The sequence below is a fragment of the Canis lupus genome, chromosome 17 (genome assembly GCF_048164855.1).
Source record: "Canis lupus baileyi chromosome 17, mCanLup2.hap1, whole genome shotgun sequence".
Lineage (NCBI taxonomy): Eukaryota > Metazoa > Chordata > Mammalia > Carnivora > Canidae > Canis > Canis lupus.
In genome coordinates this window covers 14,174,815-14,191,824 of record NC_132854.1, presented here as the reverse complement: position 1 = coordinate 14,191,824, position 17,010 = coordinate 14,174,815, and the positions used below count along the sequence as shown (strand labels likewise).

The 17,010-nt window shown below is 40.0% G+C and overlaps 1 protein-coding gene across 3 annotated transcripts in view; it reads left to right on the top strand.

Moving 5' to 3' along the window:
- Window positions 1-17,010, top strand: part of HS6ST3 (heparan sulfate 6-O-sulfotransferase 3) — a 631,086-nt gene that overhangs the window by 602,086 nt on the left and 11,990 nt on the right. The window lies entirely within an intron of this gene.

Here is a 17,010-nt window from a genome sequence, read left to right as displayed (position 1 = left end):
AAAGAATACCAAAGAAAAGCTTAATATTATTCAACTTTTTTTTTATATCGCGAAGCAAATACATTTGTTACAATGTACAAAAAGGCAAAATTACTTCATAGACTAGAATGTACAGTGGCTGCAACATAGTGGGTATGTAAGTATCTGCGGGGTGAATTAATGAATAAAAAACATGAATAGGAGTCCTCATTAAAAACAAATTAGAAAGTCAAACACATTATAATAAATAACCATTTGTACCTACCACTGTAATTTAGTCTTTTTATACCCCAAGAAAGCGTTGTTTAAAATGTGAAGAATATTAAAGCTTGAAATCCAAGATGGAAGTATGGAAGAACTGGGAATATCTGGGTCTCAAGCCCAAGTCACAGCCAAGCTAGAAGATTCAATTTCTATTAGATCAGAAGGAATATGGTCAGAATAGACTTGGGTCATGGGGCACCCTTGGTTAGAGAGTGCATGCGCTTGGGGGTAAGACTGGGATCCCCCAGGTGGGCTAGGATCATACTGTCAGAATCAGGATGTGGGGGATAGGCAGGGGAGCATATCTCCTTCCCCATGTTTTCTATTCACTGGGAGAACTTCATTCCTCTTCAAGGTCACCTTTGATTCTGAGGCCCTGAATTCAGTGACATTCCAATCCTGACTCAGCTAAAGAACTCAACCGTTTGTCCTGGATTGTCCCAATCCACCACCCGTACAAGATGTTTCTTTGTAAATCGGACATTACCAATATTTTGGGATGACAAGGAGGGCTTACAATACAGAATCCCAAAAGATCAATTGAAGAGTTAATGTTAGTCTTCTCTGTTCCTCAAATGTTTCAAACACTCTCCCGCTAGAAACTTCCTGCTGGCCAATATTTCCCAACAAGCCTCTACCATGAGACCTCCAATAAGCTAGAAGAATTCTTTTCCTGAGAGGAGTTTGGAAGTTGAATCTTAAAAATTAACCTTTCAACATTTTTTTCCTTCTCATTAGCACATAGGAACAAGGAAGGTTGCATAGAAGGGCAGTTTGCCTGCTAACAGTTGTCAACTTGCTAACCTTTCACTTTTAAGCTTTGAGCTATCTGTTACTCCCAAATATTAGTTGAAGCTCTGCTCATTATAAAGCTGTCAACCAATCATGGTATAATTCTAATCCTAATTACTACGTGTGGAGGGTTCCCCCACACCACCAAGTAATTCTCTGGCACCAGCTAGGTGTCCTACTATTCTAGCAAATTCTGACACTATCTACCAAGAGATAGTATCAGACCCCATGGGTTAAGGGCCCAGTCCTACAAGACTGCCTCCCCCACCTCACCACCACCTCTTCAGACACCAGTTGTGAGCCCAGGCTGCTGTTACCTGTGCTTCTGAGCAACTGGCTACAAATTCATAGAGTTTCCCTCCACATCCTCCTTAGGTTTAGTTAATTTGCTAGAAAGGCTCACAGAACTAAAGAAATATTTTATTTACTAGATCACCAGTTTATTATAGAAAGATATGACTCAGGAACAGTCAGATGTAAGAGATGCATGGGACAGGGTATGGGGAAAGGGTGCGAAGCTTCTGTGGCCTCTCCAAGATGCCATTCTCCACATATCATCACATGTTCACCAACCCAGGAAGCTCTCAGAAATCTTTTTTTTTAAATGGTGATTTCCTTACACAGACTTCATTGATTAAATCATTGTCCATTGGCTATCAAACTCAATCTCCAGCCTCTCTTCCCTCCTGAGTGGTCAGGTCTAGAACTGAAGGTCCAGGTGGAACTACTCACATGGTAGGTTCCCCTGGCAACCATCTCCTATCCTTAGGTTATCTAGGGGCTTTCCAACAGCCACCTCATTAACATAATAAAAGACACCTTTATGCTCTCATCACTTAAGGAAATTCCAAGGGTTTGGGAGCTCTGTGCCAGGAACTAGATGAACACCAAATATGTATTTCTCATTATCAATCACAATATCCTATGTGGTGTCTTTGCTCCTTCTGAAATGGACACAAACATACACACACACACACACACACACACACACTCCTCTTAAGCGTTGTTATTGGACAATGGAGACATATCTTTGATACCCCGATTTAGGATTTGCTGGAAGATTTCATGTTTGCAGTGACTCCTGCAGATTTGAACCTGAAGGAGTATGGTAGAGGGTTATCAACTTCTTATCTTTAGAGTTTCTTAGGGCTCAGGGCCTGCTTCCTTCTGTTCTTCTCTGATCATAGTACCTGTGAGATCAGCCCTATCTGTTCTCTAATCTGATATCTGGCATGGCAGAGGAACTATATATAAAACCTTTGGTTCTGAAGTAGGCTGGCTATCAAGATAAACTTGCAATTTACTTCCAGAAAAACAGTAGCATATGTGGAGGTTTAAGTATCTCACAGCTATCCTAGGATCTGACAAAAGAATAAAAACAAAAATAGGAAAGAAAATGTAAAAAACACAGAAAAGGGGTATGGTGTGGGCTCTACATCTGACTTTAAAAGAACCTCTCCTATGTAATTTTGACTGAATGCAAGAGTGGGAAAAAGCATCAACCTGCAACTCTCCTTCTTGAGAAGGATATACTCCATTATGCACTCTGTCACTGATGGTGTCACTGTGCAATAGGGAATATGACCCTGGACCACAGCCTCTACTGTTGTGCCACTTCTACTCTTACCCCTGCTATGTAGGGGTTCAACAAGTATTTGTTTCTCAATGAATAAAAGCTTATTTCTTTCTCTGTCTCTAAGAGTTGTATTGACTCTCCCTATAGAAAATGAGGACATTAAGGTACATTTAATTCCTTTGTTCCCCCTCAATTCACTCCACCCTCAGCATCTGTCAGCCTTACCTTCATTTTGTAAGGCTTTTATGAATATTTTCATTCCAGCCTTAAATGAAACACAGATTTCTAAACTTGTTCTGTAAGATGATTCTAAAAATTAAAAACAAAACAGTAAGCAACATGCCTAATGTAACCATGTAAATATTCGCAAATGGTGTGGTTGGATTCACACAAAAAAGAAATGTACACTGGTTCCTCCAAAGTGCACGAAATCAAGTGGATTCTCCTTTCATGCATTCCATTCAGTCCTTAAAATACTGCCATGTTTTAGTTTGCATCACATCTTATTGTGACTTTTTCTTTCATCTTTTTGTTTTTCCTCGAATTGTCAATTGTCTTTCTTTTCTTATGGAAAGAAGAATTCTTTCATCATTATTATCTAAAATATACAATCTATGAATCCTGGTATTTGTTGAACGGAAAACACTTTTCTCTCACTTCACCTCTCATTTTCCTCCTCTTCTTGGGGATGGATGTCTGAGTTGTCATCCTAGTAAATGTTTCCTTATAGACTATTAATTCAGTGTCTTAGATAGCACCTCTTATTCATGGAATTCTTTTTACTTATGTTTGGATGTTTTCTAGAATATAGATTTTTCTTTCCAGAGAGTGTAGCAGAGGTAAATTTCCTGAGCATATCAATATTTCTTAGTCTACAGTTAATTGATAGTTTGAGTAGGTAGGAAATTCAATTTTTAAAAAAGATTTTATTATTTATTCATGAGAGATACAGAGCAAGAGAGGCAGAGACATAGGCAGAGTGAGAATCAGGCTCCGTGCAGGAAGCCTGATGTGGGACTAGATCCCGGGACTCCAGGAACATGCCCTGAGCTAAAGGCAGGTGCTTTAACTGCCTGAGCCACTCAGGTGTCCCAGGAAATTCAATTTTTAAAGGCATTTTCCCTCAGAATTTTGAAGTCACTGATCCAATATTTCTAGCATTCAGAATTCTGATAAGAAAATTGTTAACAATTTAATTTTTTATTTTATCTCATCTCTTTTTCGATCCCTCCTCTCTGAAAGTTTTTGGGAACTTTATCTTTAAGGCTCTAGAATTTCATTTACATTCCTTGAATTCCACAGGACTTTTCAATTTGAAAATTCATGTTTTTTTAGGTGTAGGAAATACTTTACTTTTACTCATTATTTCTTCCATAGTTTCTTGTTTTTTTCTTTACTCTCTATTGGAAATTTTTTCTAGACAGGTATTGGACCTATAGAATCCATTTCCTAATCTCTTAATTTCTCATATTTTGCACATCTGCCCCTCCTCATCGGCCAGGTTTCCTGGATCCTATTGCTTATTCCATCTATTGATATTTTTCAGGTCCAACACATATATGAATATAAATTAATTTCCAAGAACTCTTTCATGTTCTTTTTCCTACTATCCCATTCTTACTTAATGGATGCAATAACTTTTCAGGATTGTCATAATAATACATTTTATTTATTAAATTGCCTATTTCTCCCAGGCAGTTACTCTGTTTATTCATTTTTTTCCTTAAAATGTTTCATAAACCTTAATGGTTCATCCATATTTGTAGAGAAAAACTAGGCTTATTAATGTGGCTAGCTAGTGTGGGTTTCCTCTGCACTATGTTCTTCTGTTTCTCTAATAAATATCTCCCCTGCATTAGTTTTCCAGGGCTGTTTTAGCAAAAGTACGAAAAGTTATGTGGCTAAAACAACAGAAATTTATTGTTTCATAGTTCTGGAGTCCAGAAGTCTAAAATAAGTCATTGGCAAGGTTAAGTCCTTCCAGCTGTGTGAGGAAGAATCTGTTCCACGCCTTTCTCATAGTTTCTGGTATGTTTAGATATTCCTTGGCTTATAGATGATCATCTTCTCCTTGTGTCTTCACATTGTCTTCACTTTTCACATTGTCTCTGAGTCCAAATGTCTCCTTTTTGCACGGACACCAACCATGCTGAATTAGCCATACTGGAGATGCTAATGACCTCATCTTAACTTGATCCTTTACAGAGACCTGATTACCAATAAGGTCACATTCACAAGTATTGGGGGTTAGGATTCAACATCTCTTGGGGCAACCAACATAATTCAACTCATAACTCCTCTCAATGGCAGATCAATGATGGGTTTTGAGTTGATTAATGAAGACAAGCAGTTGGGCTGGTGAATTCTAAATTAAGAAAGATAGTCCGGCAAAAACTCTGCCCCAACCCCAGCCCATGACATAAGATCGTTTAGTCATTTAATTTCTTTAGAAAGCAGGTTTTAGCATGGTCAGATATGTTGCAACAGATATTCTATGAGAGGAGAAGGATGGTGGACAAAGTGTTCCCCTATTTTTTTTCTAATTTTTATTTATTTATGATAGTCACAGAGAGAGAGAGAGAGGCAGAAACACAGGCAGAGGGAGAAGCAGGCTCCGTGCACCAGGAGCCTGATGTGGGATTCAATCCCGGGTCTCCAGGATCGCGCCCTGGGCCAAAGGCAGGCACCAAACCGCTGTGCCACCCAGGGATCCCCAGTGTTCCCCTATTTTCTCAAAAACACCTTTTGCTCTCTTGGTCAATTTGGGTTATTATAAGATACTAAAGACTAGATGGCTTAAACAAGAGGAATTTATTTCTTGCAGTTCTAGAAGCTGGGAAGTTCAAGATCAGGGTACAGATTTGGTGTCTAGTAAGGACCTTCTTCCTGGTTTGCTGATAGCCGTCTTCTTATTGTATCCCCACATGGTTAAAAAGAGGGCAAGCTCTGGTCTCTTTTTTTTTTTTTTCATGAGAACAGTAATCCTATCATAGGGGCTTCATTCTTCTGATATCATCTAAACCTAGTCACTTCTCCAAAGCCCTGCCTTCTAATACCATCTCATTGGGGGTTACTGTTTCAACATGTGAATTTTAGGGGCAGAGGCACACACATGCAGTTTATAAAGTTTGTCTTGTGCTGAGAGATGGGAAATTCCATCTCTTTATAACCTTGAGTGATTTTAAATATACAGATCAAAATGTATTTTTTTTTAAAAAATTAAACTTGACTAGATGTGCTTTGTCCAAAAACAAAATGCCCTGGGATTGGTTAAGTATACATTTCTATCTCCTTACTGATTGATGTCCTCCTTCCCAAGGTCTGCCTCAGTCCTAGCTGCCTTCTGGAAGGGCAGGGTTCTGAGATAAGACCAACCTGAGGGCCCTCATGGGTACACCTAAGTCCTAGACTAAACTTCAATCCCAGGTCATGGCCAGAATGCTTTAACAAGCAATGTCCCATGAGAAAGTCAACATTCTGAGGTGGCATAAATGAAAGTATCCTGGGATACATGTGGGACATGGCAAAAATAAGATGTAAAGTGATAAAGAGGAAGGATTTGAGTAGAATTCTGGATTAAAACGGAAAAAAAACGTGATCTCTTAGAAGGCACCTTTTGAAATTCCAAAAAAGAAATTACTTAGGCAAATTCAGAGGGACTACTGCCACTTAAACTGAGAATTAAACTTGGGAAACCACTGAAATGCAAATCAATGAGATATCACTTTACACCTGTCGGAATGACTAGAATAAAAAAGACAAGAAATAATAAGTGTTGGTGAGATTGTGGAGAAAAAAGAAACCCTCATGCACTGTTGATAGGCATGTAAATTGGTACACCAATGTGATAAACTGTATAGAGATTCCTCAGAAAATTAAAAATAGAACTACCCTACAATTTAGCAATTCCACTACTAGATATTTAACCAAAGAAAATCAAACACAAATTTGAAAAGACATATGCACCTTGATATTACTGCAGCATTAGTTACAATAGCCAAGATATGGAGGCAGCCCAAGAGTCCTTAATTAGATAAATGGCTAAAGAAGATGTGTGAGATATGTATGTATATCATTGAGATTGTGAGATATATATACATATATATTATAATGAAATATTACTCAGCCATAAAAAAGGTGAGATCTTGCCATTTGTGACAACGTGGATGAACCTACAGAGTATAATGCTAAGTAAAATAAATCACAGAAAGAGAAATACCATATAATTGCACTTATATATGAAATACAAAAAACAATAAAGAAACAAACAAGAGAACAGACTCAAAAGTAGAGAGGAAAAAATTGGTGGAAATGGATGAAATAGATGAAGGGGATTAAGAGGTACAAGGAGGTACTAGTTATAAAATAAATAAGTCAAGGGGGTAGAAAAGCATATGGAACATAGTCAATAATATTGTGGTGACTTTGCTGACAGACAGTAACTCCACTTATAATGTTGAGCATTTCATAATGTATATAAATGTTGTATGCCTATGTTATATACCTGTAACTACTATAATACAGTTTATCCTTGAACAATGTGGATTTTGAACTGTACCACTTACAGGCAGATTTTTTAAAATAAATGCCTGGACAGTACTGTAAATGTATTTCCCCTTCCTTATGATTTTCTTAATAGCGTTTTCCTTTCTCCAGCTTTTTTTTTTTTTTTAAGATTTTATTTATTTATTCATGAGAGACACAGAAAGAGGGGCAGAGACATAGGCAGAGGGAGAAGCAGGAGTCCTGCAAGGAGCCCAATGCAGGACTCGATCCCAGATCCTGGGATCAGGCCCTGAGCTAAAGGCAGACTCAACCGCTGAGCCATCCAGGCATCCCTCCAGCTTTCTTTATGGTAAAAACACAGCATATAATACATATGACATACAAAACACATGTTCATCACTTGTTAAAGGTGGGACTTCTGGACAACAGTAAACTATTAGTAAAGTTTTGGGGGAGTCAAAAGTTATAAATGGATTTTCAAGTGTGCTAAGGGTGGGTGTTCCTACCCCCTGCACTGTTCAAGGGTCATTCAGCTGTATTACGTGTCAGTTAAACTTCAATTAAAAAAAAGAAAAAAAAAACTTGGAGAACCACTAACTCTAAAGAATGTTACTTAAAAATTCACACAGTTTACATCAAGGTTCAGTTCAATCTGCATTGGGGGCACATGCCAAGCAGTATAGGATTCATGAGAGAGAATTTGTTTTTCCCTAGCACATCTCCTGGGTGCCTGAGTCAGAGGCAGAACACTGGCCCTTCTTCAACCAGGTATTTACTCTATGCTAATTCTTAATTTCAGAATAAATGAATGTGTGGAAACTGATCAGGAGGGACAATTGCTCTGTCCTTGCTGGTGTCCACCCCGCCCCCCTCCCCCCATCTTGTGTTGCCAGTTCTAGAATAAGGTGTCCAGAACGAGAAGGTCTGCATCCCCCAAAATGCCTTGGAAATACTCCTGCCCTATGGCAATAAAGCTGTTACCAATCCTTACCCTTCACTGGAACTATGTTACCGTTAGAGAAAAGGCAGTTATCAAAAGCCATTTCATATCAAAGCTCAGAGGGGCTTTCTGAGTTTGTACAAGGATGATTTTGATATTTTAATGAGTCTGACACAATGTTTTAGGAGCACTTCTGTTCTGTTCCCATATTTTGCCTGAGGTAGGCGTGATAGGTGGCATTCTCTTTTGCTAGAGCTTTGGAGAAAGCGGACCTTCCAGACTGTTCTCATTTGCCGAAACCTCCTTTTCTGCCCAAGTGCCACTAATAGATCCTACCCCTACCTTCTGGCTTAACGGAGAGTTAAAATACCCTCTTTTGTCCAGCGTCTTTTGTAGTGTAGGCTGCAAACATCAACACCCTAAAGCTCTCAGCATGAACTAAAACCCTCCAGAACTAATGACTCTAGCAACTACCACCCCCACCCTCCCACTGGGCCCCAGGAAAGGGTCACTGCATTTTAACTTTTGTGTATCAGCCTCCTTGGCTGTTTTGGGGGTGCATGATGTGGTGGAAGGAGGCAGACAGCCTTTAAAATGCATTGGAGGTCAATGTATTCCATTATGTACACAGTGCTTCAAATTCAGTTTTAACCTTTGATGAAATGTGCAGTGTTGGGATTTTTTATGCTAGAGCAGACACAGGAAATCACAGGTGCAACTCATTTTGGTTTTGACTTACAATCTCTGCAGGCCCCTAGAATTTTTATAGGATATTCTCTCTTTAACTTGAGCATGAAGTGTCAGAAGTCTGTAGCTTGTCTCTGTAATGTACATTAATAGGTAGTATTGATTTGTGGAAATTAATTACTAGAAAAACAGTTCTCAGCACTTACCTAGTGTTTGGAAAGATTTGAGAGCCCTCTTGTGGCTGTAATAAAAACTAAACTTAAAGCTGATGAACTGCTTTCAGCTGGTTTTCTGTTGATTTTTTTTTTTTCTTTCTCTTTCTCTCTTTTTGGTTACATTTGTTTGCTTGCGTTATGGCTTTGAATTGTTTCTCATTTGAGATTAACATCAGCATATTTCACATCATTTCAATGCAAGACTCAGACGGGAGCGGTGTCAATTTTTAAAAGACAGACTACTTCTTTACTGATTATTAAACTCAGATTCTTATCACCAAGAGAAATAATAAATGCAGAGGTGGTATGTTTAGGGAAGTTCACAAAGCAAAGGCGTTACAGTTATATTATTCTGCTTCTTAGGGGATGCGTCCCCTTTTTTAAATCCAGGTATTTATTGCCTGAAGGTAAAGCTAACTCTAGCAACCCCAAGCTACATTTATTTGGAACATCATAAGGACTATTTTCTCTGATTTACATATAGCAGAGTAAAGTGGGAAAATAAGTGTCCTCATTTGAGTGTTTTTAAATCTCTAAGAAATGCATGTTGAAAGCTATTACCTCTCTGATGCTTCAATTGCCTGAAGAAAAATATTTGCAACTTTAGGTTATCGTGCTGCACACTTGAATTGATGAAGGGAACACCCAAGGCAAAGTTTAGACAGAACGAATTGATTTTTTTCCTGGGAGATTTAAGTTATCGTGCATATACTTTTCTAAATTTCTGTCATTGCTTTACTAATTAGGCAGTATGACAGAGGGGCTTTAGAGTCCACTACAGCTGGAAGATCCCATGGAGTGTCCACATGATAGGCTGGGCTTCTGGAAGGTGCTCAGGCTGTTATAGGGAATCAGTGGATATTGGAGAGAACCTGATCGGAGCTCTGAGTTAACTTCCAGCATAATTTGGTTTCTCCTAGATCAGTTTGTGGAGGGACATTGGCATCCAGTCACAAGTGAATCACTAGTCCTGGTTATTGTTCCTAGCACAGAGGAAAATATGTACACATGATATTTAATTTAAGACGAAGAAATTAAAGCAAAAATCCTGATGTTTGGGACTAGATAGGACATAGGAAATTTAAAGATGGTTTCTGGTCTGTTTCCCTCTCAATGTTCAGGTATAATTAGCACAAGCAGCAGTTACACTGCCTGGTGGGGACCGAGAGGGGTGGCGATGGCCAGGAGAGACTGAGCAGCAATCACTTTGTTCTGTAGGAACGGGGGCATATTTCCGGCTCTCACTCCCCATCTTTCTTGGTCTTTGTTAATATGGAACTTTTGCGATGTTCAAGATCCTTTAAAAATATGCATAAGGGGCTTACAAGGGTTGTATAAAGGAACTCAGGTTCTATCTTGAATAAATTCCTGCTGGCCAAAAAGTACATAATTTGAACATCAAATAGGTATAATGCCTGCAATGTCTTGAAACTCACTCTGTTTAGATTCACAAGGTAATAATAATATGAAAACAAACAAAAAACAAATGACACACACACACACACAAAAAAACTCCTCTGGAGGATTCTAGGAAAGCAGTCTTGTGAAAACCAGTAAATAACATGAGTCAAACATTCATCTACCTTTCCTGCATATATCCACTATACCTTGGGGGATCAAACAGTGGGTAAGGGGAAGTTTCTCCTTATAGAAACATTGCAGCTAACAAATGAAGCAGAAATGATAGAATTAGAATATCACCATTTTTGCAATCCTCAAATGATCACCTCTAATGATCTGCTGGCATCACAGAAAGAGAGACTGGCATTATGTGCCTCCAGATTGAGGTCCACAATACTGCTTACTTAGAAATACCAGTTAATTATTTCAGATATTTTTCTACAACTTTAAATATTAACCAAAGGTATATCCATATCCTGGCATTTCTGGCTGTTTCTTCTCCGTCTCCCTTGTCCACGGATTTCAAAGAGAATATGAGCTAATATACAAATCAACGAAACCTCCAAACTGTAGAATAATGTGCAAATTCCATGCTTTCATTCTAACTTGACTATGTTGGAGCAAAACACAACAGTGTAGGATCTCAAAGATGACTACACAGTCAACTGTTTGAGGTCAGGCTGCATGTTATGGACCATTACATTCTAAGAACTTAGCACAGTGTTTGGCATGACAGAACCAAAAAATATTTTTATTTTTTTATTTAAATATTTTATTTATTTATTCATGAGTGAGAGAGAGAGAGAGAGAGGCAGAGACACAGGCCGAGGGAGAAGCAGGCTTCGCACAGGGAGCCTGACACGGGACTTGATCCCGGGTTTCCATCCCGAGTCTCCAGGATCACGGCCTGGGCTCAAGGCAATGCTAAACTGCTGAGCCCCTGGGCTGCCCCCGAAAAATATTTTTAAATAAACAAATGGGTAGAGTGGCTGGAGAGGAAGACAAAGAGAAGTCTTACTGCAATGCCTTTGAGTTGTTTTACCTCAGGATCATCCTTCCATATCCCCGGGTATCAGTCTCATCTGTAAAATGCTGCTATGGTATAGTCTTTACTGAGGATCAAGTGAAATAAAGGAAGAGGAAAGTATTTTGAAACCCGTAAGCATGTTTACAAATAGAAAAGCATTCACGGTTTTTGGTTTTTTTTGGGGGGGGGGGGTTGTTTTCTTTTTCTTGTGATTAACACAACTTTCTAACATTTAAAACTTCACTGTACTTGGGTAGTTTCTGAGGCTGTGATCATCATCGAGGAAGGAAAGGTGTTGAAAGGGGAGGGTGTGCATGTAAGTGGAGAAGCTGCTGTGCATGTAAGTGGAGGAGCTGCTGTGCATCAGCTACTGCTGGCCCCGTCACACTTAATATTTATTCTGGCAACTCTATGAAGTAAGCATTTATACCCTGGCTCTTAGATGAGGAAACCAGGGCTCCCAGAGGTCACATAAGCCAACCAGGTCACACGAAGAGGGAGGTGGATTCAAAATTGAAATCCAGATCTTTCTGAGACAACCAACCTATTGTCTTTCCAGTGCACCTTAAGTGAAGTTTCCAACATGCTTGAAATTATGCGCTCTTGCTGGGTCCAGATGGGTAGAATTTGACTTGTATTTTCTTGAATCTTCCTAAGTAAAGGTCAACTTCAGGATTCAGCAACCTCCTTTGAACACATTTCTGAGATTTCGTACTATTGTGTTCAAAAAAGACTTATTTTAAAGCCAGGAAGAGAATTATGGCATTGCACGGGCTTTGGCTTATCTGAATTCTCTTGTACTGCAATTTCCAAGCATCCATCATTGTCCTGAGATTACTACAGTTTTTGGCTTCTGGATTCCTCGGGAGTGTGAAAAAGGAATGCAGCTGCACTGCAGACTTTCCCACTTGTCTCTCAAGCTCAAGTGCAAATTTGTTATGCAGTTTTGTGTGTGTGCTGGAGTCAGGAGCATTGTTTCTGAACAGCTACGCTGTGACTATCTAGAGAACCCTCTGGACCCAAATACTCCAGAGGTTGAGATAAGCCTCCTGACCCCACCCCACCCAACAGGATGCTGTGTCACCCTCATTTCCTGCTGCTCACTCTCCACAGGTAACCACAAACCCCTCACCCTAAGATGCTCACTTTGGGTCTAGAGCTCACTTTGGATCTAGAGCTTTGAGTTCAACAAAGCCTGGACCACAACAGCATTACGTCACAAACTGCATCTCTAAGACAGCCTGACTCCTAGAAGAGGTTAGAAGACCATCAGAACTCTTTGTGAGATCTTTGTGAAATCACTGACATCATCTAAAAGGCTGTGTAACTCAACGGGTTATTTTGTTGACGAAACTGGTTAATGAAAGTATGAAGACATATGTAACTTTTAACCATACCCAGACACAGATGGCACTCAAAAATTGTTAGCCACTTATACTGTCATTAATACCAATTTTTGTTCCACGTGAAACTTTGCATACTTTACTTTAGCTTGCTTCTCCATCATTGCCTAATTGGGTGACCTCCAAATCACTCTTTATTCGAGAACCGGCAAGGGATGGAATCAAGCGAGGATCTCTCAGATATTTTGTGAAATATCCTAAAATGATTGCCAAGTCCTGATAGCAGAGTCTAGGAAAATCCTAACTCAGAAGAATCTTTTATGGAAGAGCACAGCAAAATCTGGACAGAGACGACTTTTTTTCAGCTCCCGGGATATTTTTAGGAAATCTGTATCAAAGCTGTCAGATAGAAACCTAAATATTGAAACACGTGCCTTGCTCTTAAATATCCTGATTTACTTCTTTTCCTTTCCAAATTGGCTAGAGCAAAACAATTGCAATGGAAACACCTCGTTGCTTCTACCCTGTGTAATTCTCACATTTGCTAAAAGCGGCGTCTGGGAAATTAGCTAAGAAGAGAGCCCAGCTGAACGCGCATGGCCTGATAACACAATCTGAGTGTACTATCTGGTGTTCTGCTTTGCCCGGCTGGGATTAGAGCTGCAAGTGAGACGGAATTGGGCCTTATCTCACTGTGGGGCGGCTCCAGGCTTCAGGTGGATGCCCACATGCATAAACCACAGCTCTGCAGAGCAGAGCGCCTTGAGACGTCCTCGCACCGAAATCCCAGCAAGGCAGCGCAAAGCAGGGCGCCTCTGAACCAAATAATCACGGAAGTCCCTGAATAATGCATGAGAGCAGGACCCTCCCTGGCACATTTGGAACTGTACTAGAAGGAACTGTACTCAGCAAGATAGCAAAAACAAGCCCCTGGAACATGCATTCCCTGAAATTTATTCTTGCAGCAACCACTTGGGGGAAAGTGAAAGCAAATATGTCAACCACCTGAAAATCATGGCATTTTAGTGAGTCTGAGGCTCCTAGGATTCGTGTCAGTATAAAGCGGCGACGTGACAGGATTTAAAATTCTATCTTATTGATAAATACTACCCCTTCCTCTGGGGAGGCTGGAGGGTGGAGGATCATCCCTGAGAAATGCCCAGTGTGGTCCAGAAGCCGCTTATTTCATGCTTTTGTTTGGTTGCTTTAGTGCCGTGTGTGGCTTCCCATAATTAAAGTTAGTTGACAGCTAAAAATTGCAGCTTTAGGGGGCTGTTTCTTTGAGGACTGGCCCCAATATAGTCGGGTGAGGAACCTCCGTCTTTCTGATCCAGATGTCGGCTTTAATATAGCTGCGGTACTGATGAGTGGGATTTGATTCCACAAATGTTTTGTCTCTCATTTCATATTCCAGCTGCTCATGAAGTGCAAGATAAACACATCTTTTTGGAAGAATGTTTCCACACCACCATGCACAAACCCCACCCTGGCTGGTCCTTGAACATCCATCTTAGGTTCAGGTCCCTGGCAGGGCACCTTCCCGGTCCAGCCAGGAGGGAGCAGAGCCAGAAGCCTGTTTCATAGCCCTGCCTTGGCTTCCAAGTAGGCACATGATGTCAGGCCCCAAGAACGGCCCTGTCCTCTCCTCTGCTGACTATGATCAGCTATATTTTGGCGTTATGACAGTGAAATGGGGGCAATTCTCGACTCAAACTCCTACTCCTAGCAATTTATTCCCAGCATAAATATTTATGATATTTATGGCTTAGGATATTCACCAGATTATTGTTTATATGTATCTTCCTTCAAACAGAATCAGCCTAATTGTCCCAAACTGGGAGATTAGTCACATAAATTATGGTACATCTATAATTGGAATATTACACTCTTATAGAAGAATATTAAATAAAACAGAAAAAGTGTTCAACTCTGTAGTTTTGACTTAAAGATACAGGTTAGAAATATAATGTTCATTTATGAGCTCAAATCGGTAAAGAAAGAAATATGAATTTAACTGGGAGTAACTGCTATATCTGAGTGGAGTGAAGTCATTATAGATCATTTTAATTTTTTTCTTTTTTTTTTTTTTTTGCTGTTCTGCATTGCTCATATTTTCCACAGTGACAATGTACTACATTTCTAACTCGAGGAAGGTGGGGAATCACTGATTTAAAAAAAAAAAAAAAAAAAGTCAGGCCAGCTACATCTAAAATATTCTCCCTTAAAGGTAGCAGGTATACTGGCAAAAAAAGGAATGAGAAGCATCTCTCCTCTAAGGGAAGCACTATGGGCTGAATCATTCCTCTCTCTCTCTACCTTACCAGTTGTAAAGGGTCAAGATCTCTGGGTAGCATGTAAAATGATGCCTTAGCCAGAAGGATCTGGCTGCTTTGTAAGTCGCCGTGAGGGAGGAGTGGCGGCCACATGGTGGGGGATGCGTGGCTTCTGTGTGAAGTAAGATAACCGCATGTGCATGTCTCCATTTTCTCATCACAATACTGGACATCCTTGGAACCAATTGCTCTGACACACACCATTGTCAGCCTCTGAAAGTTCTTTATTACCATACTTAACAATCATAGTTCCCAATTTCCCATTTGCTTAGAACATCATTCTTAAATTCCTTAATTTGTTTTCAAGGCTTGAATAAAAGGCCTTTTCATCACAGTGTCAAAGGGCAGCCTGATTGCCAAGCTCTAACTGCCACAGTTCCCCCTATCAGATACAGTATAGCACAGATAATACTCTACTGAGATAATGAAGAATGGGTAGCCCATAATGAGTGTGCAGCTCTAAAGAGAGTCGAGAAATTAATTCCATTCTGAGCATTCGGAAAATGACTCTAGCACAGTACAATGGGGTAGAGGGGGAGCTAAGTTTCACTATTTGAAATTACACACATCTCCTAAAAAAAAAAAAAAAAGAAATTACACACATCAGCTTATGTTTAAAATGTATACTGTTAAACGTATGTACTACTCCAATGGGAGGACCAAGGGTCTCCTTCAGATGACCCCCACCCCCCAGGTCTACCTTACAACTGCTCACAATGTTCTTTGTGCTTTGGCAAAACTTGATTATCTAGGGAAAACTCCTTGAAAAGTCTGTAGGGCAAGAGGAAGGTGGAGAAATGGATTATTTCCCATATATTTCACAAGGTCTGGGCTAAGAGGAACCATTAGCCTGGGCAACCTTTGTTGGATAAGGCAGCAAGTTCAGTTTCCCAGGGATATGACTATCAGAATCCATGAAACAATAGCTGATAAAATATTTATTCATTCCACAAACACTGAACAACCATGTTGTATAAGGTCATGCATCAGATGCTCTGGGGGATAATGAGTAAGGCATGAGGCCTGTTCAAGGGATAGGGCAGTCACAGGTCACTGGAATGAAGATAAAACACGAGTGGCACAAACTTCAGGGGAGTAGAAATCCCTTCCTCAGAGGACATCACAGAAGGTTGGCTGGAGGCATTTCTACTTGAGCTGGTTTTTCTCAATGCAGAGAACTTTGAACCTTGGAGATTCTAATTCTGTTGCTTAATTTTACTAGGGCTAGGCTAGTGGTGGAAGGAATACATTTATTAAATCTCCCCTGGGAACATAGCATTTTGTAGGCTCTTCCAGATGTGTTTTCATTGGCTAGGCAAGCGATAGCTTCATAAAAGTGAATATTTGTTTTAATCACCACAGGCAGGGTCATTCCACAGGTATATTCCTCATTCTGCCATTTTGATGAACATACTAGCTCTGTCTTCTTTCATTGAGGAATTGAGAAGGAGGAATTAGGTAGAAGGGAAGAAGAAAATACAGAGGAGGAAAAGGTAGTTTGGAGGAAGCTGGCAATGCTGAGTGGGGAGAGAATGATGTCAGATGGGTGTATGGTATGAACCTGTCCCTGATTCTTCCTCATTAGCACCAACGGTTCCGGGCTCTCTCCTGCTGGCCCTTCACCACAGCTACCAAATACCTGTCCTGGCTCTGCTTTCTTCTGTCTATCCCGAACACTGTTGCTAAATGAATCTTCCTAAATCAATGCTTTTCCCATTTTAGCAATAGACAGTTGAATTCAGAGCCCATGGCCACTTGGTCTCAGCATCCTCTTCCAGCTTATGCCCTCCTACCATTCATTCATTTATAGAACAAACATTTTGTGAAATGTACAACATGAACTTCCTGATCGAATTTGACCACTGCTCCCTATACATTCTTAACTACTTTCTTAAATATCACTTGCCCACTCCTTACCTCATAGCTTGCTACCAAGCGCCTTTTTCT